The sequence below is a fragment of the Cupressus sempervirens genome, chromosome 9, assembly GCF_028749045.1.
Source record: "Cupressus sempervirens isolate cs-2001-9-10 chromosome 9, ASM2874904v1, whole genome shotgun sequence".
In the NCBI taxonomy this organism is placed as follows: domain Eukaryota; kingdom Viridiplantae; phylum Streptophyta; class Pinopsida; order Cupressales; family Cupressaceae; genus Cupressus; species Cupressus sempervirens.
In genome coordinates this window covers 771735314-771760134 of record NC_143126.1, presented here as the reverse complement: position 1 = coordinate 771760134, position 24821 = coordinate 771735314, and the positions used below count along the sequence as shown (strand labels likewise).

Genomic DNA, 24821 nt, shown 5'->3' with positions numbered 1-24821 from the left:
TTAGCAATAGCTTGTTTGAATTTTAAATTTGATAGTAATAATTTTTTACTTTGGATTGTGAAATTTAAAAGTTACATTTTACGTTTGGACCCATTGGCCTTTATCTATAACCTACAAAATGTAACCAATTTGAAAATGATTTGAATAAGGCTTCACATTTGCACTACAATGTACCTTTATTAATGTTATAAATTATTATTTAAAATATTATAGATTATAAATTATCTTAAAACATTTTTATTTCCATTTCATTAGTTTGAGTGTCCAACTAAATACCTTTAAACCATCAATTATAATTTGGTCATAGAGGCTCATAAGTATCTTAATTAAAGAACAATATTTTAAAACATATAATGGTCAATACAATCTAACTCAAATAAACTATAGGTCAAATTTGTAGTTGAATGTAAGTTTATTTTTTGTTTGTTAAATCATTTGAAGAAATTAAATTAAGGTTTTGGTTGGGAGATTAGTTAATTTGGGAAGGTGTCTTGGTCTACATCAATTTTATAAAAATTTTTTTACCTAAGTTGAACACCCAAGTGAAAATTAGCACAATTTCTTCCTCCTCACTTCATTTGTAGGAAGAAAACTCACAATCATGTCCCACAAAATGATATAACAACTTAACAAACTACACTTGGGATATAATTAATTAAATAATCAAATCTTAATCCATGTCAGTGTGAGTTATTAATCACAAAATTAACCTAATGATAAGGATTCAATGCTAGTTTAGCTTCAGACTTAAGGTAATTGGGGATTGAAATGAGTGAAATAAATGATTAGTCTATTTGATGGTTAAGATAAAATGTTAGTTTGAGATGAGTTTTTTTTAAATGTTATTGTTTATACATGACATGATTATATGATTTGTGATAGATTAGACTAGGATTTGGGAGCTTAGGTTCATTAACAAAATAATTATATTATTTGATTAGTTACAAGAAATATAACATTTTAGTTTAATAACACAAATTTAATTTATTTAATCAACTATGTAATGGTAGGAATGATAGACACACAATCATAATTAATTAAAAATATTTAACAAGTGTATATAAAATTATTAAATTGTAATTAAATACTTCTCAATAGAATTTTATAGCACGTCATATTAGATATGATTAATTTTACATGTTTGCAACCAAAAAGTTTAGCCCTCGTCTTATTGAATTATAGATGATCTATTTTATATCCCTAATCAAATAATTATCTATAATATAGAATCTTATCAAGCATAGATCCAACTGAACTATCTACTCAATATCATATCTACAAATATAAGACCATATTTGTACCTATGATGTAGATCATTTTAAATATAATTTCAAAATGTAAAAATGTTGATTGAATCTCACCTTATACTTCAACCCTGTGTAAAATTTATATATCAATATCTACTCAAATACCTATAATATTTTATAGAAAGATTCGTAGTAAAAATATAAAATATAATTATATGTCAAAAATATTTAAACATAACTATATATCTAAATGAAATATCAAATTACTTAATCCTAGTTGAAAAAAAGTTACATATTTATATTATTTAAGAATATTGAATATTTATATTATTTAAGAAATGACTATATTTGAATATTTTGACAATTCCATTTCTTCTATTAGTATGCTATTTTTATGCTATTTTTCAATTCTTTTAACTCAGCATATCTCATTATTCTATAAAATAATTCTACAAATAGCACAAGTCATATTTTATCTTTTGGATTCAAGAAACGATAACGTAAGATTGTACAAGTAGAAAATAAAAAATTAAACATATGACAACAAAATATTTAGAAAAAATATACAAAATGGTTTACCATTAAAATCCAATATTTATATATACCAACCAAATAATAGTAAGTGATGGTTCTCACATGTGTACAAAATGTCGACAATCTTCTCTATTTCTTCAATCCATTTCTCTTCTTCCTTGTCGTTCAAAAGGAGAATGTGGGTTGCAAGCTCTGAATAAAATCCAATCATCAAGAGCATCTCTCAAATCAATAAGTTTAGTTTCCAATCCTATGCAACAATTGGCATGCATGGTGCAAACTTCATCCACTTTTGTCTTTGGCTGCTGACAAAATCCTCCAAAGTATCCAAAATCAAGGAATATGATATCAAGGCCAATTTGAGTAAAATTTGATGAATATTTCTTCATACTAAATACATCTTGATTATGTCTTTGGGAATTTAGAGTAGTATATGCATGCCAAAGTTCATAGAGTTTAATAGTTCGTTCATTAGCCCTCACAAATGAAAATCCTGTATTTGGTAAGTTTGAGATATTATGTGGATTATTATCACAATCATCGCAAGATATTTGGAAATCTATTCCCATTGAGAGCCTTTTGAATGGTTTTCGTAACTACATTATATATGCATCCTGTAAAGTAGTACTTGAAAATTATTAGGAAAATCTTGTAAAAAAAAATGAATTATAAAAGTGAAAACTTATAAGATATTCTAAAGGAAACTTTATTCTTACAAAAATAGGAATGAGAATTTTAGCAATGAAAAAAAATAGGAAGAAAAGAATGGAAAAAGAAATTGGGAGATATAATATTTTGAAATCTATGATTAGATTTGATGCAAAGATCAGCATTTAATTTAATGTATTAGAGTAACAAATAAATGTAGAACTTTATGTTGATTATATTGTTTTATTTATTAATTCTATTATTGACAATTTTAATATATAATTATAATTATACGTATTGTATTAAAAGTACGTTATTGTAGAACATGTCATCTTAATATATCTTATTGATAAGATTTGATAAATTCTGTATCAAATGGTTAGATTGACTTTAGAGAGGTAATAATACTAATTTCAAGGAAGATTCGTAATCTTACAGGCCATCTAATTATTTCACATCAATCTGTCCTGCATTAATATTTTAGACTTTATCAAATATTAAAATTATTTAGCAACACAAGGTCTGCTAAACTGTCCTTTCATATTATTACAAATATTAAATAAAGAATAAGATTCAAATAATACAATTTTTATAGATTTAATAATAATAATCTAATCAATCTAAATGAAAATAAGATTAATGTATCTTGTATATAGAATCTGTTTCTTTGTAGCTACATTTTACATAGATTACCCTTAATGCCTTGACAAGATTATAATTTGATCTTGTACAGAAAAACTGTTTCTTCTCAAGGATATACTGCCCTTTTCTATCAAGGAATACTATGTCAGTAAATGTTGACCCGTTTTTCATAAAACAGAGCAGCTTCATGCCTGGACAGCGCTCAATACATAGAAATAGAAATTGAGGAGGTTTCAATTCTAACATGGGAAACTAGCCATGGCAGCAGAAGACATTATTGGAAAATGCTAAATAAAAACTGACAACACAAACTACATTTTAAAATGTGAACAACCTATAACTGACACAAAAAGTGAAACTGGAAGCTGCTTGCTACTTCTATAATCAGCGGTTTACTAATAGTACTGGTTGATAATTTATTTATTTGGGCTTTGTGAAATGAAACATGTTATATTGGCTTAATTTCTTCCCCAATGCATGATGTTCTAAGTTGGCCAATATTTACTCAGAACTATGCAATCTTAGAAGCTGCGTACAAAGCCAGTGGCTAACTAGCTGACCCAATCACCTTTATTACATTTTATCAATTAAATTAAAAAATCAGAAATGATTTTATAATAATTTTAAAATGATCTATTAAATTATGAAAATGATTTAATTGAAAAATTTAGAGCACAAATGGGGATCTGAGGCACTGACATGTCCAAGTTCCAAATTCCCCCCTTTTTCTTACTATGTATTGTGCATGTGTAATTTATTATATTATATTATTTTTCAATTTATATAAGAAAAATAATTGGAAGAAAATTTAATATAGTTTTGAATAAATATTTTTATTTTTAACTTATTCAATACAAGATCTTGATATTGTAAGGAATTAGAGTATGATATGAAATTTTACTCTATGCATGTTTTTTAGAATATAAGGGATGAGAGATTAAATTTGTAATGTGTGGTTCTAACTTCATAAGGGATGAGTTAGGCAAGAGCCTACAATACAATAGTAAATTATGAGCCTCTTATCTAGAAGGTCTTGGGTTCGAGTCTACTTAAGCTTAACAAATAATAATGATAATTAATCACAACAAATAATACCTATAAAAAACTTCATAAAGGATGAGCTTAAATTTTTGCCTTAACAAATTTTAGAAACAAATACCCCTCAATCCTTAACTCTTACTCAATTTCAACCTAAATTTGTCAACATTTATAATATTCATTAATACGCAACTTTTAAAAAGTTCTCATATTATTTGGAAAATAAATGAATAAATCCTTTTGTAAGGAGCATGCTAAGAGGTGAAACTTATGCAACTACATAAAAATCTCCATATACATACGTATAATCATTTCAAAATTATAGACTAAAATTCAAGGTACACAAATTTCAAGGTGATAACACTTTAACACCTTTTATACAAGCCAAAGCTTGAACTTTCATAATTACATCTATTGATCACACGCTTGCAATTATGGCTATATCATGGTATTGTCTTTGTAAAAATAGAAAAAAAAAATAGAGAGGTTTTTTTAAATAACTAATGTGTTATAATGTGATAACACTTTAAAACCTATACAAGCTCAAGCTTGAAGGTTTTTAATTGCATGTCCTAATAACACACTCGTAACTATGGCTATGTTGTGGTATTGTCTTTGTGCAAATATATTTTTTGACATGGTTTATTCATATGCAATAATTTTAACAGTTGATTTGTCTATGTGAATATATTTTTAAAATTATTTCATCAATTTAATTCAAAGAAGAGAAAACATGTATACCTTACAAAGGTGTATTACTGCTATCAAAAAATGGTATTGGTTGGATCACTTCTTTACTGGCATGGATTTTTTTAAAGAATAATATCTTACAAAAGTTATATCTTAGTCTAAAGAGAGAGAAAAATCTATCATGAATCTTATTATCACAATCATAAACTACTTTAAAATTTGATATTTGGGTTGATGCAACAAGTTGTGGTGCCAAAAACATGACACAAAAAATATTTTTTTAGAATTCTAAAAGCGCGCATGCGCTATAGTGCACACACGCTTGGGCATGGGCTCCACAAGCCTTAGGCTTGTGAAGCCCAAACCAAACCACATGCAGACTTTTTTAAATTACAAGTTTTTATATATGGGCTACAAACCCATGCCCCATTGCATTCCATTTCATTTCTTTTTGCTGCTACCTTCTTTCTCCTCAACAGTGGGCACACAATTTGTAAAACTTGAAAATTTTCTCACTCGCCTCCTCAAAATGTGTCCTCGTCATCGATGATCAAAACTGGGATCATGTAGTATGTTTTCTACTCTTGTTTTTGCAATTTTTAATATGTTTTTACATTATTTTGTAGGTTTTTCAGTTTTTCTTTAAATTTGTTAATTTATTTGGAATGTAATTGGTTTCTCATTAGGAAATGTGACTAATCAACTACCAAATCCCAAGCCCAATCAAAAAAATCAAAATAAAAACCCTCCACAAGATCCAAATCAAAACCTTCCACAAGATGAAAATCAAAACCCTCCACAAGAAAAGCAAGAAATTCTGCAACCTCCACCAATTGAAAGACCTCCTCCTAGCAGCCAAGATAACATAATGACTGAAATAGAAAGATGAAAAAATTAATTAGAAGCAATCATTGGCAGGTTAAAATCTTGTGTAAAAACCAATCCTATGAGAGCACAATTGGCATCCTCCCTTGAGTCCATTATGAGCTATGTAGATTATGTTGCTGGTTAGTTGGATATTTGGCATGTTAAGAGAGAAGAAAAAAAAGATATTATGTAAACAACTTATCCTATAAAGATGTAATAAATAAGGACACAAAAAAAGGTAGCTTTTGTGCATTGTTTAAAAAGCCTGGAGAACAAGACACTATTGAACATATAGCTAAAAGGTTCCCCATCCATTGGTGCATACATGATGATATTAGAAATAAATTTTGAGATAGGTGGTGGATGGTCTTTGATGCCTCTCCCTGCAATAATCATGAGGTTTCAATGTACTTCTTAAAAAAATTGTATTGTGAATTTGTCCTTGGGGAGATCCCCAATTATTTTAATATGTTAGAATCTCAGGGAAGATGTGAGGGGTCATCATTTAAGAGGCTAGGGGTATGTCATGACCCTAATGTAGTTAGGATGCTTCTTGTCAAGCCACAAGGTAAGCATGTGATTATTCCTTCAGTTATGAAGGAACATGTAGAGGCCAGTACTCTAGGGACTTCAATGCTTTGACACAAACCCTTATTCATTGTATCGGTCCATTAGTTGAGGAGGAACCTTCTTTACATCATGGTGACATGTGCACATCATGTGAATCCTTATCCATAGTTGGCAGTCATGTTGGAGACACTATGGATGATGGGCTAGTCACTAATGAGTTCCTGAGTGACATATTTGGACTAACACACAAGTAAATTACAATTATAATAAATTAATTTGAACACATATTTTATGTATAGTGAATGACTAATTAGTTAGCATGTCTTGACATTGTTCAAAATTCAAGGTAAGAGCATTGATGGCCCTAGTACAGATTCTCCAACCCCATTTTACATCTCATCGACGAGTCGAGAGGTATGTATCGATTTAATAATTTAAATTAATACATATATTTGTTAATTAATCATATGAAGGATTGACAATGAAATGTCCCCTTTTCTGATTTGATATGGTATTTCACACCTCTAATCAGATTTTCAAAATCAAACAACTGCTATCACAAAGATCCACCAAATTTTTCAAGAAACCCCAAATCGGGTATGCCGAAAATAGTGCCAAAAAGCTTCACAGCTTCACCTGTTATTAATAAATCTGAAAGTGGGAATTTTTACAGAAATTTCAGCAACATAACAGCCTACAAAATGATGTTTCCAGATCTATATAGCCTTTACACAACAGCTTGCAAATGTAGGACAAAAACTATGCCCATCGGGCTCCCGAAATTAACACAAAATGCCCGGAAACACCACAAAAACACTAATAAACTATCTCAGAAGTTTAATCACATCCCAATACATATATTCAGCTCTATTTTAACAGATTAAATTCTGAAATACAACAGCAACCAAAACTGATATGAAGTGCTCAACTGAAAACACCAAACTCATGCAAAAAACACACCCAAAAACCCACAAATCTACACTGTTCAGCACAAAGGCAAACTCTGTATGAGCATGCACATGGAATGACTTCAAAATCCCGTCCTTAGCCTTCCTAGAAACTTACAAAATCTCGTTCTTAGGTCTCTCTGGAAACCTGCAAACTCCCATTCTTGGGTCTCCTTCTCCACAGGTTTGGCAACCTTTGAAGAATAACAAAGAATGAGCGAAAATCAAGTCTGGAATCCCCCCCCAAAATGCCTCCAAACCTCTTTAAAAAGGGCATAACTGTAACTCACGTCCAAGAGAGGTTAATGAAACATATTTTAATAATAATTATCATTTATTAGTCCAACGGTTTCCAAAGATTAACTCCCTTTTTCCGAAACTTCACTTTCTTGGGCCTGCCTGTCTTAGCAAAGATTATTATTTTTTTAATTATTTGAAAAGAGGACATGACAAGTCCTCCCCTCCCAGACATTGCTTGTCCTCAAGCAATGGATGAACAATAAACCAATCAATCCTCCTGGATCCCAAATGTAGTCATGAACTATACTACTACCAATTAACACAGACTCCTGCAAGATCCTCTGCAATATGACCACGAGGAATCCATAATCAAACTGACAATTATAGCTCAACCAAACTCCAAAATCACCATTACCACAGTCAAAAACCCATGAGACACAAACTCTTAGAATATCAAAACTCAAGTAAAGTGGACTACCAACATAGTAAATACTATCAATGCATTCCACTGGCCTATATGGAATGTACAATCCAACTCTGCAACAATGGTGAATGCTCTCAAATGAAACTATACCAAGTATGGAGAATCCGCACACTATACAACTCCTACAGTCAACACAACTCTGTAGATCATTGGCCACTGTCTCATAACCATAACTCCCATGCACCCCTGATGGTGAAAAGCCATCACAAGATAAACAACAAGAAATGGAACCCAAACCAAATTTTCCTGCCATCAACTCCTCAGCATAAGGATCAATTGTTAACTGATGTACATACCCTGCAATATAATGTTGATTAAAAAAACCAACCTCAGTCAACAGCTCACCATGAACAAGTGATACAACCCACTGTGACTGATCACTAGCTAAGTCAGGAGATGTCATAGCCAAAGGAGTAGAATCAATAACAACACCCGCTCAAGCATCACTCTGAAACTCCTGCTCTAAGTCATGTATTATCAAGCTGTCAACTGTAGAACCTATCGCCATGTCATGCCCATCACAACTCTCATCTTGAGGCATCAAATTGTCCCATAACTGATGATAAGCACTAGGAACCAAAGTACATCTCTGTATCATTATCTCATCAACATGGTCATCAAAGGTAAATTGATAAGCATACCTTACAGTGTAATGCTGATAGAATGCACCAATCTCATTCAATGGCTTAGACTGTAATCCAGATGAAACTAACTGCAATTGATCATTAACCATGTTGGAACTAACTACTACCTCCGAAGATATCACCAAGGGAGTAGTCTTACTAGTAGGAACCATGCCAACTGCCGACTCACCAACATCACACATGATCTTTGATAAATCTCTAGTCTCTGTGCCATCAATATTAGAGGCCACCACCATGTCAGGCATACAACAATCTACTACAACACCCAACTCCACTGAACCTAACTCTAGTGGGAATGAACCTGATATTCCAATGTTAGTATCAAGAATGGATGCATCCCCATCTCCACTATCTCTGACAATCTCGGCCATGGACATCCTCAGATCACCAAACACCATTGCTTGTGACTGTATAGAATCAGGTGAAGATTGTAGTCGCTCTAACTCCATGGTCACCTTAGCCAAATGAAATTGTGACTCCTTGAAAGCCAACTGTGTACTCTCAAGAATCTCAGAAGTCACCACAAGCTGCTCAGTAAGCTCACTCACCTCATCTTCCTTGGCTAACAATGCATCATATGTTGTACTGCCCCACTTCATAAGATAATCTCTGTCGGCTACCAACTACATATAATCCTGTCTCAAAATTTGGATAGCCTCCCATAAAGAGTGGAACTCTGTCAAGGAAAGATAACTGCCTCCCTGCTCATCACTAGTAGGAGAACCCCATCCATAAACTGCTAACAACTGATGAGCAGCATCGAAATGCTGGCAAGTGATAGCAATGTCTTGGTCACTAACTCTCAACTAATTAGACACATGATGGCACTGGCTTGACTGTCTCCTACAAACCTCCTCTGATGCACTGTCTAAAGGAGTATCCTCAAAGTTACTAGTCTCTAGAGTATTACCATCCATATCCTGTGAATCAAATCTAAAACTCATATCAACATACGGAGTATCAAAAACATTAGCATTGCTGTCCAAATCCTCTATACCCAAGGAAACTAAGTCTTCAAAATTGCCCACTGCATCCTCCTAGATGTCATCAATGCCAATATGATCCTGGGACTCATCTATACACACTGCCAAATATGAAATATCATCAACACATTCTAGCAAGTATGGTCGACTGGATATATGAACAAAGCCCAACATCAGTGTATAAAAACTAATACCAACATTGGACAAGCTGCTAGCACAAGAAAAGACAACACCGTGCAATCTGCTAATCAAATCCATGATAGCACCCAAACAAACACTGCTACCAAAAAGTGTTAAAGATCTCCAGTCAACTGAATCCCAAACACCAATATAAAAATCTCGAGTCCATATCCGTAAACTAGAATCAACTGGTAACTCAAGCAAACTCCTCACCTGAGTAATATGACCAACACCAACTAACTCCACATACCTATCATGATGAGGTAATGAAGTCACAATACTATCTTCACTCACCTTCAGCTGGCGGGATAAATCATGTGAAGTACTACCTGCCTCAACCTCATGTGATGAAGCATCTAACTGTGCCTGGTACTCTTTCTCAGCAAAGTCATGAATGCTCAATGTCTGCTCATCTCTACCAGGTATCTCACCATCCTGCACAACAACATCCTCATAATCATCATCTGAACCCACTACACTGTAGTCACTGCCTGTTGTAACTATACCATCCTGAATACCTGTGGCATCACCCTTTGACAACCTGTAAATAATTGTCTCAATTTGAGTATCAAGTTGACCGTTACTATCAATCTGTGTAATATCCTTTTCCACCACCTCCTGTGGCAGAGTAGAATCTGAGACCTCTACCTGGCTATCAGCTCATTTCTCAAACTCCTCATGCAACTTCTTGAGAATTGTGTCATCTGTCCTGTGAGAAAATATGCCAAATAGAAATCTAGTCAACTTATCCACCTTAGCTGGGTCAGATAACATGTCATTCATTATACGGTGGTGCTCAACCAACTATTCAGACATGTCATGGCTTATTTTCATAAGTTTATCTCGAATGTCTAAATAACCATCCTTTCTACTGTTTTGACTCTGGTTATCAATTGTCCAAGATCGTGTCCTCTGAGACTCTGTATTATACCTGTCCATTCTGGATAAAATAGAGTGTAACCCCAATAGGATATAACTTCTTCAAACACCAAGAACTAACATGCAAATGATTAGACGTAGCATGCAACCATAGATTTGGACATGCAACTGATTAGAAGCAACATGCAACCACCAAATTATGACATGCAAGATCTGGGTAGTTGTCAAAACTGACATGCAAGATCTGGGTAGTTGTCAAAACTGACATGCAAACTTATACAACCACCAAATTCACCAAGAACTAACATGAAAATGATTAGAAGTAGCATGCAACCATATATTTTGACATGCAACTGATTAGAAGCAACATGCAACCACCAAATTATGACATGCAAGATCTGGGTAGTTGACAAAACTGACATGCAAGATCTGGGTAGTTGTCAAAACTGAAATGCAAACTTCTACAACCACCAAATTCACCAAGAACTAACATGAAAATGATTATAAGTAGCATGCAACCATAAATTTTGACATGTAGCTTATTATAAGCAACATGCAACCATAAATTATGACATGCAAGATTTGGGTAGTTCTCAAAACTGAAATGCAAGATCTGGGTAGTTGTCAAAACTGACCTGCAAACTTCTACAAACCCTCAGGCTGGCAAGATCATGGCTCTGATACCACTTAAATGTCCCCTTTTCTGATTTGATATGGTATTTCACACCTCTAATCAGATTTTCAAAATCAAACAACTGCTATCACAAAGATCCACCAAATTTCTCAAGAAACCCCAAATCGGGTATGCCGAAAATAGTGCCAAAAAGCTTCACAGCTTCACCTGTTATTAGTAAATCTGAAAGTGGAAATTTTTATAGAAATTTCAGCAGCATAACGGCCTACAAAATGACGTTTCCAGATCTATATAGCCTTTACACAACAGCTCACAAATGTAGGACAAAAACTATGCTCATCGGGCTCCCGAAATTAACACAAAATGCCCAGAAACACCACAAAAACACTAATAAACTATCTCAGAAGTTTAATCACGTCCCAATACATATATTCAACTCTATTTTAACATATTAAATTCTGAAATACAGCAGCAACCAAAACTGATATGAAGTGCTCAACTGAAAACACCAAACTCATGCAAAAAACACACCCAAAAACCCACAAATCTACACTGTTCAGCACAAAGGAAAACTCCGTATGAGCATGCACATGGAATGGATTCAAACTCCCATCCTTAGCCTTCCTGGAAACTTGCAAACTCCCATTCTTGGGTCTCCCTGGAAACCTACAAACTCCCGTTCTTGGGTCTCCTTCTCCACAGGTTTGGCAGCCTCTGAAGAATAACAAAGAATGAGCGAAAATCAAGTCTGGAATCCCCCCCCAAAATGCCTCCAAACCTCTTTAAAAAGGGCATAACTGTAACTCACGTCCAAGAGAGGTTAATGAAACATATTTTAATAATAATTATCATTTATTAGTCCAACGGTTTCCAAAGATTAACTCCCTTTTTCCGAAACTTCACTTTCTTGGGCCTGCCTGTCTTAGCAAAGATTATTATTTTTTTAATTATTTGAAAAGGGGACATGATAGACAAAAAAAATTATGTTATATTTCTCTACTGAACCATCGACATTCACAAGGGGCTCTAAGCCTAGGCATGATATGAGCTTTGTAGAGGTACATTTGTTTCATGTTAATTTAATTCATTTGATTATATATTTTTCATGTTTCATGTTACATGTAGATTTTATTAAATGACATGCAACTGTTGATGTCTGAGACTCCTCCTCATCTTTCCCAGTCCATCGATCATGGAGTTGCTACCATGATGGATAGTTTAGAGTCATTGACCAAGCTATGAAAGAGTTTCTTAGTTTTAGTTATTATTTATAATAGTTAGTATTGAAATTTCATATGTTATTTATAACTTACTATATTGATTGAATTTTGTAGGGCCTTGTTACACCTGATCGTTCATGAGCCTTTGAGGTGGATGTACAAAGTGACTATTTGATGGCAATAAAAAAATAATTAATTTTCTATGTACATATATTTTATTTCAATTTATAATAATTATTGATTCATATCTACTTTGTTTGTATCAGCTCCAACTAGAGAGGAGCCTAAAAAAGAGGACAAGCGAGCGTGTGAGGAAGATCCCATCATGTCCCTCCATGCAATGATCAAAGACCTCCAGGAATTTGTTTCCTTCCCCTCGTGGGAAGGAGAAGATATAGGTATAGACACACATGTATAGGAATTAGTGGACATATTTGACATACATTTAATGTACATATGATATTTTATATTTGATGTATGACATATATTTGATGCATGACATTATTAAGCTGATGACATTATTGGTTATCATAATATATATCTTTTTTATTTTTGTTTATGTTTTAAGTAGATTTCATGTTTTTCATTTTAATATAATTTGCATCCAAAATGATGCAGAGTGCTCACACCAAAAGCTAGTGGATTCCCAAGAATAACACTTTTAAGAAAAACTACCTATTCTAAATGTCTCTACTTAACCCTTCAAACTCAACCAACTATCTCGCACAATACCCAACACCTCCACCACCTCACACCCTCTAAGACCTTTCACAAAACCATTCCCCAATAAGATTCCAAAAGTCTTAACTCATTGCCATTTAAGTGGTCTCAACATTCATAAGGTGTTATACACCTTAGTGGACTTCAAAACATCAATTCTCACAAACAAACTTAAAGAGGCTCTTTCTTATAGCCCTAACTTTGGGTTTTGAAGGTAGGAAATCAAAATCTCTCCAAAAAAATACCAAAACCAATGAGGGAAAAAGATATCCAATACTAAGCTTGACTAAATTTCAAAATGATAGACTTCTAACCATTCAATAAATCATATGACTTGCAAACCCAAATCTAGGCAAATAGGCCTAAAACATAACTTCTAACTCCCAAATCATTAAAATTTCAAATAAAAATAACAAATGAACTTGTTTATAGTTTTACTTTACCAAGATCTTGCAAACTTCTAGCTTTTGAAGTCCTAATTGTTGAGGAGATATACAAACCTCCAAACCCTTGTCACAATGAGGGTTTCATTACTAAATAAGATAACTATCTCAAAAACTGTAGTCTCTCATCTATTCCATCCTTACAAGAGATTCTTCAACTATCTCACAAATTTCTTTGTATTCACAGATTGAGCAATAAGCTGCATGCATCTTCGGGTTAATGATCATAATACATGCATGTTTTCTTTATATAAAGTAAAGGAAGATTTAAATGTTCCATTGGTTCTTTTAGATCACCATCTTATAAGTTGACACCATAAATTTGCTTCTTATTATGGATATGGATGAGAACCAATAAATACCTTTTGATTGCATAAAACATATAGAGAATAGGTAGTTGAAAATGTGACGGTGGCTTGGTTAGAGTTTGTGTGTGTGTGTGTTGGAAGGATTTGAAGACAAGCATTTGAAAATTTTTCCTTCTACTCAATGACTACAAGCCCAAAAGTCAGTAGTTGGAAAGGTTTTGATAAGGTAATGGAGTATTGGAGTTTATTTGTTCGAGCTCTTTGAGAGTTTTAAGAGTTTATAGTTTAGTATTGATAGGTGATTGGAAGATTTTCATACATCGCACGAGCTCTAGGATATGCCATGTCAAAGATCGCATCCCTGAGGCATTTGGTAACTCTTAGGGTCAATTCAATTTGGCATACTTGAGAACATTCAAGTGCTCAACAAGATGAGACAATCTTGGCACTAGAGTTTGCCTAGCCACCCTGAGCTAACAAAATAGAAAGTTTGATCCCATGATGAATGGTGAGAGAGATTTACTACTTAGGAACTTTATACTGACCAACACTACAAGTTTCAACATCACCCAAGATGGGGCAGAAAAATTCAAATGGAATCTAATCTCCAAAAGGTGAGAGAGGTTATTGTAATTCTCTACAACACGGTCTTGTAGCACCTAGAATTGCATCCATACCTCACATGACCTCTAAGCTTTGCCTCATCAAAGATCGTTGCCCTGTGGCATTTAGCAACTCTTAGGGTCAATTTGGTTTGGCATGCCTAAGAATGTTTGAGCACTCAACAAGATGGGATGATCTTGGGACTAGGGTTTACCCAGCCATCTAGAGGTAATAGAATAGATAGTTCAATCCCAAGATGAATGGTGAGAGAGATCCAACAGTTGGCAACTTTATACTAGCCAACACTACAAATTTTAGCATCACCCGAGATAGGGTTGCAAAATCAAAATGGAATCCAATCTCCAAAAAGAGAGAGAGGTTATTGTAGGTCTTGGAAACATGATTTTGTAGTGCCCAGAATCACATCCTTACCTCACACAAGCTCTGATATATGCATCGTCAAAGATCGCTTCCCTATGACATTTAGTGACCCTTAGGGTTAATTCGATTTGACCTACCTAGGAACATTCAAGAACTCAACAAGATGGAAAGATCTTGAGACTAGGGTTTACTTGGCCACTCGGAGATAACAAAATAAATAGTTTGATCCCATGACGAATGCTTAGAGAGATATGAGCAAGAAGTGTATGCCTAGGCTACTTTGTGCAAGATATGAGAAAAAGTTTCTAATTAGGAAAAATTGGGTTTTTTTGATTTTTTGGTCAAGATAGCCTGGGATTAGGTGTTTTAAGTTTTTCTCTAATAGTTTGGAATGTATTTCAAGTCCTAGAAGTGAAATCTAGTGAACTTTGCAAAAGTTGCACTTTCTATGCAAAATTGAGAAAGTTGTAAAAGTTGCTTAAAAATGCAAATCTTACTGGAAACCTTCTAACCTTCCAAAATATGTTTTCCATGCTCATATACCCAAGCATGGATAGTTACAACTTCCCAAAACTCCATTTGCAACTTTTTGCAAAAATTGCAAAAGTTGATCAAGCAACTTTACAGCTTTTGATAAATTTTTTCTCTTTACATATTTAGGTCAAATGAGTCTATCTAGGACTATTCTAGGACCCTAGTTAAGGGTATGTGTAGAATCATGGTGTTCCAAAAAGTGGCGATCTGAAAAATCTGGAGTTCTGAAATATCTCAAACCATTTCAAAATCTATTCCAACTTTTTTCCCACCCACCCTGATACTGAATGAACACAATTAATATCATTATAAGGTATACTATATCTTTTGATACCAAAATTATATGGTGAACTTAAAAAAAATCCTTAAAATGTGCTTTTTGTCTATTTTTATGTAATTTTTAATTCAAACATGTAGCTGAAAACTTTTTTTTGCCAAAATTTGATGAAATGAAAAGGGTTTCTTAAGAATGTACTTATTTTTTCATAAATGTAAGGTTTGTCAAATTATGAGTTTAGTCAATAATTATTACTTATTTTCTAATGAATTTACATATAGAGTGCTAACTGACACACTACTTGAAAAACAACTATAACTTTCAAATGGTACAACATTTTTTAAATCCAAAAGATGCATCACATTCTATGTTTCTTCTTCTATAAGGAAAAAAATGAAAAATTGAATTTTGCAGAGTTTTGAATTAGTTAAGGTGGTCGGACATTAGAGTTTTTTATTCCTAATATAATAAAGTCAAAAATTAATTAATTATTATTTATTTAGAATAAAAATACCCAAAAATATGTGTCACATCTAGGCATGAGTCTACTACTTATATCCAGAATAGTATTAAAAAATATTATCATTTGATTTTGATTAAGGTGGTCAGCCACACCTCTACTTCTTATTTTTAATCTAATTTTTTTGTAATATAGCATTAAAATTCAAAATTTTGACCAGTCAATTTTTATTTTTTTGAGATAAGTCCTAGTAGTTTAGAAACTAGATTCAATTTTCTAGAGATTCTTTTCTCTCAACTTTTTGATATAAAGTTAATAACAAGTAGAAAATTGCACGTCAAGTTGATATAACCATGATTTTCTAATTTTTTTGCTCCCACTTAAGAGCATAGTTTGGTTGACCATGATCCTACACATACCCTTAAGATTCATAGGACCTATTAGGTAACCAAATACCTTAGTTCCCCATGAATATTCAAAGGTGATGAATTTTTAGTAACTATAGAATGAATTGTGATATGAAATGTATGTCACTTGATATTTGTGTAATGAAAGAAAAAAAAAGTGAATAAGAAATTAGCTACTAGCCACACATATTTGAAAGACATTAAAAACAATATATTATTATTTCAAGACAAATGAGGTATCGAGTCTAAAAATAAGATTAAAATGATTCCCATCAATGGCATGGCCAATAAATACTTTTTCAATACAGTGACTAACAGTTGGCTTGACTACCCATGCCTTCTCATTCCTATGGACGAAAGCTTAATATACATAGGAATATATAAAGAGGAATTGCAGCTACATATATTAAATATATAGAGGAAGATATAGAAAACCTTCTTAATAGAGAGATTAATCTAAGAGAAAATGATATTTTCGAAGAATATGGTTATCTTGGTGCCATCCAGGGTATGCCAATTACTTAGGATGAAGAGACAAAACATATAACTATTGGGAAAGAGTGCACATGTGCACAGACACAAAATTTTTAGATAGAGATGTAAAAAGTGCTATAGAATTATCAATAGAGCAATGTGAAGTGAAGCCTCAAATTGGCTCTTTAGTAGGAAAAGAATTTGGTCACACACTTCATTCTAGTACCATATATGTTTCAATTAGAAATGTCTATTCATCAATGACCTTGCATTTATAGGACTTGGGAAGCTAGGATACTCAAGCTAGGCATGATCCCTCAAATTTCTCATTGAAATATATTAATGATCTTAATAGAACAACAAAAACAATATTGCCACCTTTGGTGAGGAAAACTCATTCCTTTTACAATGAAGGCCAACCATCTATAATCCAAGATTTTAATTCAGCTAACAAATGAAGAGCTTATCAAGGTACTAATTTCTTTCATGGAGTTCCTTATAAATTTGAAGGTTGTCATTTCAATGACCAACTACTTGGAGGTCCATGATCAAGGAGTATCCCAATCAAAGAGAAGTGGAAATCCTAATGAACTGTTGTCTATCATTTAGGTGACCAACTATCATCTATAATTACTTCTAGAGACTTGAGTTTAAATGGAGATTGTCAGTTGCCAAACATGTTTCAATCAAGTAGACGACCAAGATGTTGCTTGAGTAAAGGGGATACTAGTTTATTAAGGTATCTTTATGATCCCACTTGCATTCAATTACTATTTTTTGAGCAACTAGCCAGCTGCTTCGGTGTGGGATTTCTATAATATATAATATTCTCATACAAGTATGTGCCATTTTTTGTAAATATTTTCTATTGTAAAGGATTAGTGGGCATATGCGCCAAGTTGTGGTGCCAAAAACGTGACATGGCTTTTTTTTTTCCTAATTTCAATAGCACGTGTGCGCTATTTGCGTTATCAAAAAGTTATATATGATGTGTTGTAGACCCATAGCCCATCATTTTTATGTTCATTTTTTGCTATTCCCATAGAGAACAACATGTACATAGGTCAAAAACCCAAGTTTTCACCTTCATTTGCAAATATGCCTCCTCGCCAATGAAATCAAAGACAAAAAGCACACCCACGATGATGCCGTAAGTGATATTAATTTAACTTTGCATTGTTTAATATGTTTTTCATATTGTTTTGTAGGTTTTTTATATTGTTTTGTAGGGTTTTTACAAATTTCATTTAGATTTGTTTATTTATTTGGATTTCAATTGATTTTTTTATCAAAAAATGTCCATAATCAACCGAAAAATCCACAAGAGCCTCAAAACCCTCAAAACCAAAACCCTCCTCAAAAAGAACAACAAATTTCACAACCCAAACCAATTGCAAGACCTTCGCCAGGCACACAAGAAAATATAATAAATGAAATAGAGAGAGGCAAAACTAAATTAGAAAGACTCATTGCTCGGTTGAAAGAATCCAGAAAAACCAATCCAATGATGGCTCAATTGGCATCATCCCTCGACTCCATTAACACCCAGATAGCCTCAATTAGTGGTCAATTAGATATTTGGCAGGTTAAGAGGGATGAGCAAAAAATATTTTATGCAAATAAATTTTCGTTTGAAGATGTTAAAAAAAATGAAATACCAAAAGGTAGTATATGTGCATTATTTAGAAAACCCGGTGAGCAAAATACTATTAGAGAGGGTGCTAAATGATTCCCCATCCATTGGTGCATACATGATGCTATTAGAAAACATTTTTAAGATAGATAGTGGATGGTTTTTGATGCCCCTCCTTGCAACAATCACGAGGTCCCCATGTATTTTTTGAAGAAATTATATTGTGAATTTGTCCTTGGGGAGATCCCCAATTATTTTGATATATTAGACTCCCAGGGTAGAGGTGGGGGGTCATCATTTGAGAGGTAGGGAGCATGTCATGACCCTAATGTATTTAGGGCACCTGTGGTCAAGCCATAATGGGAGCATGTGACTATTCCTTCAGTTTGAAGGAAAATGTAGAGGCCAGCACTGTAGGGACCATTAATGCTTTGACGTAGGCCCTCATCCGTTACATGAGCCCATTAGTTGAGGGGGAGCCTTTTGTGCATCATGGTCACATGTGCGCTTCATGCGGATCCCTATGCACATTTCGCACTCATTCTGGAGATGGTGCGGATGAAGGGCTTGTCACTGATCAGTTCCTGAATGAGACATTTGGCATTGACACACAAGTAAATTACAATTATAATTTACTAATTTGATCACATTTCATATGTATAGTGAATGATTAATTAATTTGCATCTATTGACATTGTTCAAAATTAAGGGCCAGAGTGTTGTTGGGCCCAGCAGTGATCCTCCAGGCCCTTTTTTGTCCCTTCCACGAGTCATGAGGTATGTATCAATTTAATCATTTTAATTAATATATATATATTTATTACGTAATAATATTAAGGATTGACAAAAAAATTTATGCATGTGCATCAGTTCTCCATAGAACCCTCAACCTTTACCACAGACTCGGAGCATAGACATCATACAAGCTTCACACAAGTATAGTTGTTTCATGTTAATTTAATTCATTTGATTATATTTATTTTATGTTTCATGTTAGATGTAACGTGTATTGTATGACATGTAGCTCATGATGTTGAACACACCTCATCTGCGACAGTCTGTTGATAGTGGAGTGGCCACAGCTGTGGCTAGCTCACAGCCACTGACAGAGGTATGAAAGAATTTTCTTCATTTTAGTTGTTGTTTATAATAGTTAATCTCAATATTTCTAATGTTAACCTTTGTTTATATATTACTATAGCTTTTATGGTTTCTACACAAGCAATATGTATGTTACGCAGGTACTGATACTCTTTTAATTATGGATCGAAACCTTGTTTTTGTTTTACTAAGTGGTAAGGGGTAGTTTTGTTTAATGGTTATCTACTAATAGTAGGTTAGTTTGTTGTTAAAGGGTCAGCCCCCTAGTTTTGGCTACTTTTAATTCAAAAACTAGGAGTGAAGGTAGAAGTGGCAGTGAAAGAATTAGATAAAGAAGAACTAGGAGCGCATATTGAAGTTAGAAGTAGAGAAGAAGTAGGAAAATCAAGTAAAGGTATGAGGACTAAGGGGTAAAAGCACAAACTTGTGTCACCTTTTATAAAGAAACGTGATATCAGAATGTGACAATTCAACATTAATGACAAAAAAAATTGTATTTGTGTTTAAAATATGAAGATGATGTAAACTGATGAAAGTGTGGAATTGTATGAATTTTATGCCTATAATTTTTATAATTTTTTTGTCTAAGAATTTATTCATTTTATTTTATTTTGAAGTCCCTTTTTTAACTGTAAAAAATATAGGATGTAGTTCCCATCAAACAAGTATGTGCAAATCATCTTTTTTTGGTTTGATTTGAAAATATTTTATAGATGACATGTATAGCTAGTGAACAAAAAAAGAAATAATTATTTTTGATGTATATTTTCTTTGTTATATGTACTCAAGTTCAACCTTGTCAAAATCCAATGATTTTTTCCTCCCGTCAAAACTTCCCTATCAAATCTATACCTTCTTGAAAAAAATTACATATTCATGAAGAGGATACTCTCCTCTAGTGATAATTTTTTTTTTTTTTTTTTTTGATATGATTTACTATTTTTTTTCATTTTTTGAGAGAGCATCTTTTGAAATGTTGAAATATCGACTTATAAATTTTTGAGATTATAACATATTATAACTAATCAAAACACTCAAAAATTTATATAATGATGATATTGAATCTGAGATCTATAAAAGGGTATTTTTAGTTTTTGAAAAAAATTAAGTTTTGATAGAGAAATGAGATTTGACCAAAATAGGTTTTTTTATCACAAATGGTGACACAAATCTCTTCTTTTACCAGGTAAGAGTAGGAGATAATGAAATTAAAAGAAAAGATAGGAATAGAAGATTAGTTGTATTCCAAGTTGATTGCAACTAAGAGTAGGACCTACAAGATGGAAGTTATATGTTTTCTATAAATAATAGTCAAGTTTAAAGATATAATTGGTGATTAGATATACTCACCTTGGTCCAGTAGAGTCATAAGTGTAGGAGAATTTGTGTTTTAAATTAATATTATTCACAGGTCAAAGTCAAATGTTGAACTTGATAATAGAACTAGGCATATTCTTAGGATTCAAAGAGACTATAGTTTTCGGAATCAACACCATCAACTCTCCTTCACTATTTATTTGGGATGAATGGAACTAGCATAACAAAATTCTGCATTGTTTCATTCTTGTCCTCCTCCTCCTCTCATATAAAATAAACTTGGATAAGATAACTTACTAGACTTTTGGATTCATGGCCCTTCTCCCTTCTTCTCATACTCTTATAGCTATGCTAGTGGGGTAAATAATTGAGTATTTTCTTATCTTTTATTTTCACTCTTTCTTTTCTCAAGTGACCACTTGAGCTTTTTCTATAGTTTTTTCAACACGATGCTTGAGATTGAGACATTTTCTTGAGTGAGGTTTCTTCAACTAGTTGACTTGGAATCTTAGTAAGCTTTAGGATTTTGTTATTCTTTTATGTATCCTTGCAAATGAATGTAATAGTTAATATTCTTGGTTTGGGAGCTTTTTTCCTTCAGCTTGGTGATATTTAATCTCCTTGTAGTTTTCCCAAAATCTTTACCTCTTTCTCTTTTTTTCTTCTACTTTATTGTGTTCATGAGGTGGACACATGCTTCCAATAAAGTGGGGATTACATATATCATTTGAAAAAGTAAGAACACTTATTTGGTATTAATTTTAGCCCCATTTTAATATAGATTATGGGTTCCTACATTGATTTCACACTCTCCTAACACTCATTGGACCTTCAAATTATTATTTAAGTCCTATATTCATTCATTTTCTTTAAAAACTCAAGGTTACCCTTATCTATAAGTGTGCTTCTCTATTTCACCTTCAATAAAATAATTCCTTCCATTTATTGGATCTTATCTTACCGTTTATGACATGTATTTTCTCTCTAAACCCAAAAATAAGTTGTTAGATCAAATTTCACATGCTCTAAATATCTTGGACCCACAATCAAAACTTGGGTTGGAATTGGTGGGCGTAAGATAACTTTGGTGATATTTACTTGGGTACAATATTTTTGTTGGTGATATGTGTATTTATAAGTGATTATATTTATTGAATTGTTGTAGGGTCTCATCACGCTTGATCGTCCAAAAGCATTTGAGGTGAACTTACAAAGTGACTATTTGTTGGCGGTAAGAAAATAATTTATTTTGTGTGTACATATATTTGATTTCAACATATAATAAATATTTATTCATATCTACTTTCTTTGTATCAGTTGGAGCTGGAGAAGAGCCTCAACAAGAGGTTGAGTGAGCGTGTCAGGAGGGCCCCATCATCTCCACTATCTCCCTCCACACGATGACAGAGGACGTCGAGAGACTTGTTTCCTTCCCCTTATGGGAAGGAAAAGATGTAGTTGATCTAGACGTGTATATATAGGCATCAGTGGACATATTCGATACACATTTGATGTATATGACATTCTATATTTGATGTATGACATTATTCGACTTATGACATTATTGGTTAATATATATACTATGTTTGTTCATATACGAGATATGATATGATATGTTTGTTCATGTATGAAATTAAATTCAATACCTAATCTATTCAAAACTTTGATAGAATATTGATTAACAATAAACTTTATCATTATTTAAGCATAAGTTAATCATTTGCAATATGTCATTTTCATATGATTTATGATCTTGTTCATGTTTAAAGTTTTCCTTCTCTATCATTTTTTTTATCAAGTTTAGTTTAATACCTAATTAGTTTGAATTTTTGATACAATAGTAGAGAAAAGATGGATTATTTGCAAAAAAAAGTCATTTTAAAAAGCATAAATGTAACATAATCACTAATAGTTTTATGTTTTTTCATACATTAATGACTGTAACATAATCACTAGTTGATTGGAATGTGTTGTTATTATTCTATAGTAACTAGATTAAGGTAAAAATAAAAGTTTAATAAATAGTTGTGATGCATAAGAAAGAGAGATATCTCACATGAGAGGGGGACGAATCTAAGATGACACATAAGATACTTGTAAGAGGGAGCTAAACTTGTTATAAAATTTACAATGCATGTTATGGAAAATCATAGAGCATCTTTAAAAGGAAATAAAAGAGTATGAAAAGTGGAAGGAACATGTTGTTTTATAGAATCGTATTCAAATTTGGGTGTTGATTTTCTAATGAAGGATTCAAGCACTACAATTTGGTAGTTTTGGCTCATGTTATCCTTGTATCTCACTCTATCTTGTATCTCACTCTCTCTTATTCCCCCCCCTCCTCTTCGTATTTCTATTTTTTCCATATCTATGTAGCCATCTATCCTCTTCATCTTCCCCTCACTAATGTAGAGATGTTGAGCAAGAAGTGAGGTTTAAGCACTTTCTTGTTCCTAATCTACCAAAATAAACTTGTGGCCTTCCTAATATCTCACTCCTTTAGGATATCATTTTTTATGGCCTATCTAAAGTGATAGGGTCATTTGTGAACTCCTCCAAGGTGAGTATTTCTCCAATCAAGATCTTGCACCTTTTTGTTTTAGGGACACTAGCCCTATTCCAAGCCAATAATGGTAACTCTTCATGAATGGCTTCACCAACCCCAATTTTCTATTGGGACACCCTCCTTATGTTGAACTAATTGAGAATCAACTCTTGGTTTAACCCTCCAATTGTCATATAGTACAAAATGTTGACTATCATAGAATTCCTTGTAGGTCTCCTAATCTGATTTTCTGGACTTAAATTCCTCTTAGGTTGAAATCTAACTATTCTATGGGTAGATTCAGACCCCCTTTGGAAATTTATTTAAGACTCCAAATCCTAGATTCCCAATTCCATTCTTGTAGCACCTAACTCATGTAAAGTACATAGACCTAATAAGGTCACACTAGGTTTGGTTTTCAAAGTAATTACTAGATAATTGGTGCATGGCCTCAGACCTCCTCTATTCACCAATATTTATCATCTTCAAATTATGATGAAACACAATAATTTTTCCACTTTTTTTCTACTATATATTCCCCCTTATGAAAATACTCATAGAACTAATAAACCATTCATCTCCTCCTTGCAACACTTCTCTACTTCATGTCTTTTCTTGACTCATATCTTAAGTATAACACTTGTCTCCCTGAGTAGCATTCGCCAATAGTTCATTTATCCCCCTTTGACTCATATATTCTATTTTTACATCACTACCTTTAATATAAATCCATTCAATATTTTATCTTCATTAACAATTTATCAATGTTTTAAACTAAATTTCCAATGTTGTTAACTAAATTTCCCCTTTTCTTAACATCTTTAAAGTTAGTCAACATTGATTATCCATTGTCACATAGGAATAGAACGAGGTTGGGGATAGGGTTTACCCGGCCACCCAAAGCTAACGGAGCAGACAATTTGATCCCACAATGAAAGGTGAGAGAGATTTGGCAGTTGACAACTTTGTACTAGCTAACACTACAAGTTTCAACATCACCCGAGATGGCATTGTAAAATGAAAATAGAATGTGATCTCCAAAAAGTGAGAGAGGTTATTGTAGTTCTCTATAACATGGTCCTATAGGAACTAGAATCACATCCATACCTTGCACGAGCTCTGAGATATGCCCCATCAAAGATCACAGCCCTATGGGATTTAGTGACCCTTG

The 24821-nt window shown here is 33.0% G+C and overlaps 1 pseudogene; it reads right to left on the bottom strand.

The window, feature by feature from the left end:
* Positions 1 to 1879: 1879 nt before the first annotated feature.
* Positions 1880 to 24821, bottom strand: part of LOC149540981 (uncharacterized protein At4g15970 pseudogene) — a 95083-nt pseudogene continuing 72141 nt past the window's right edge.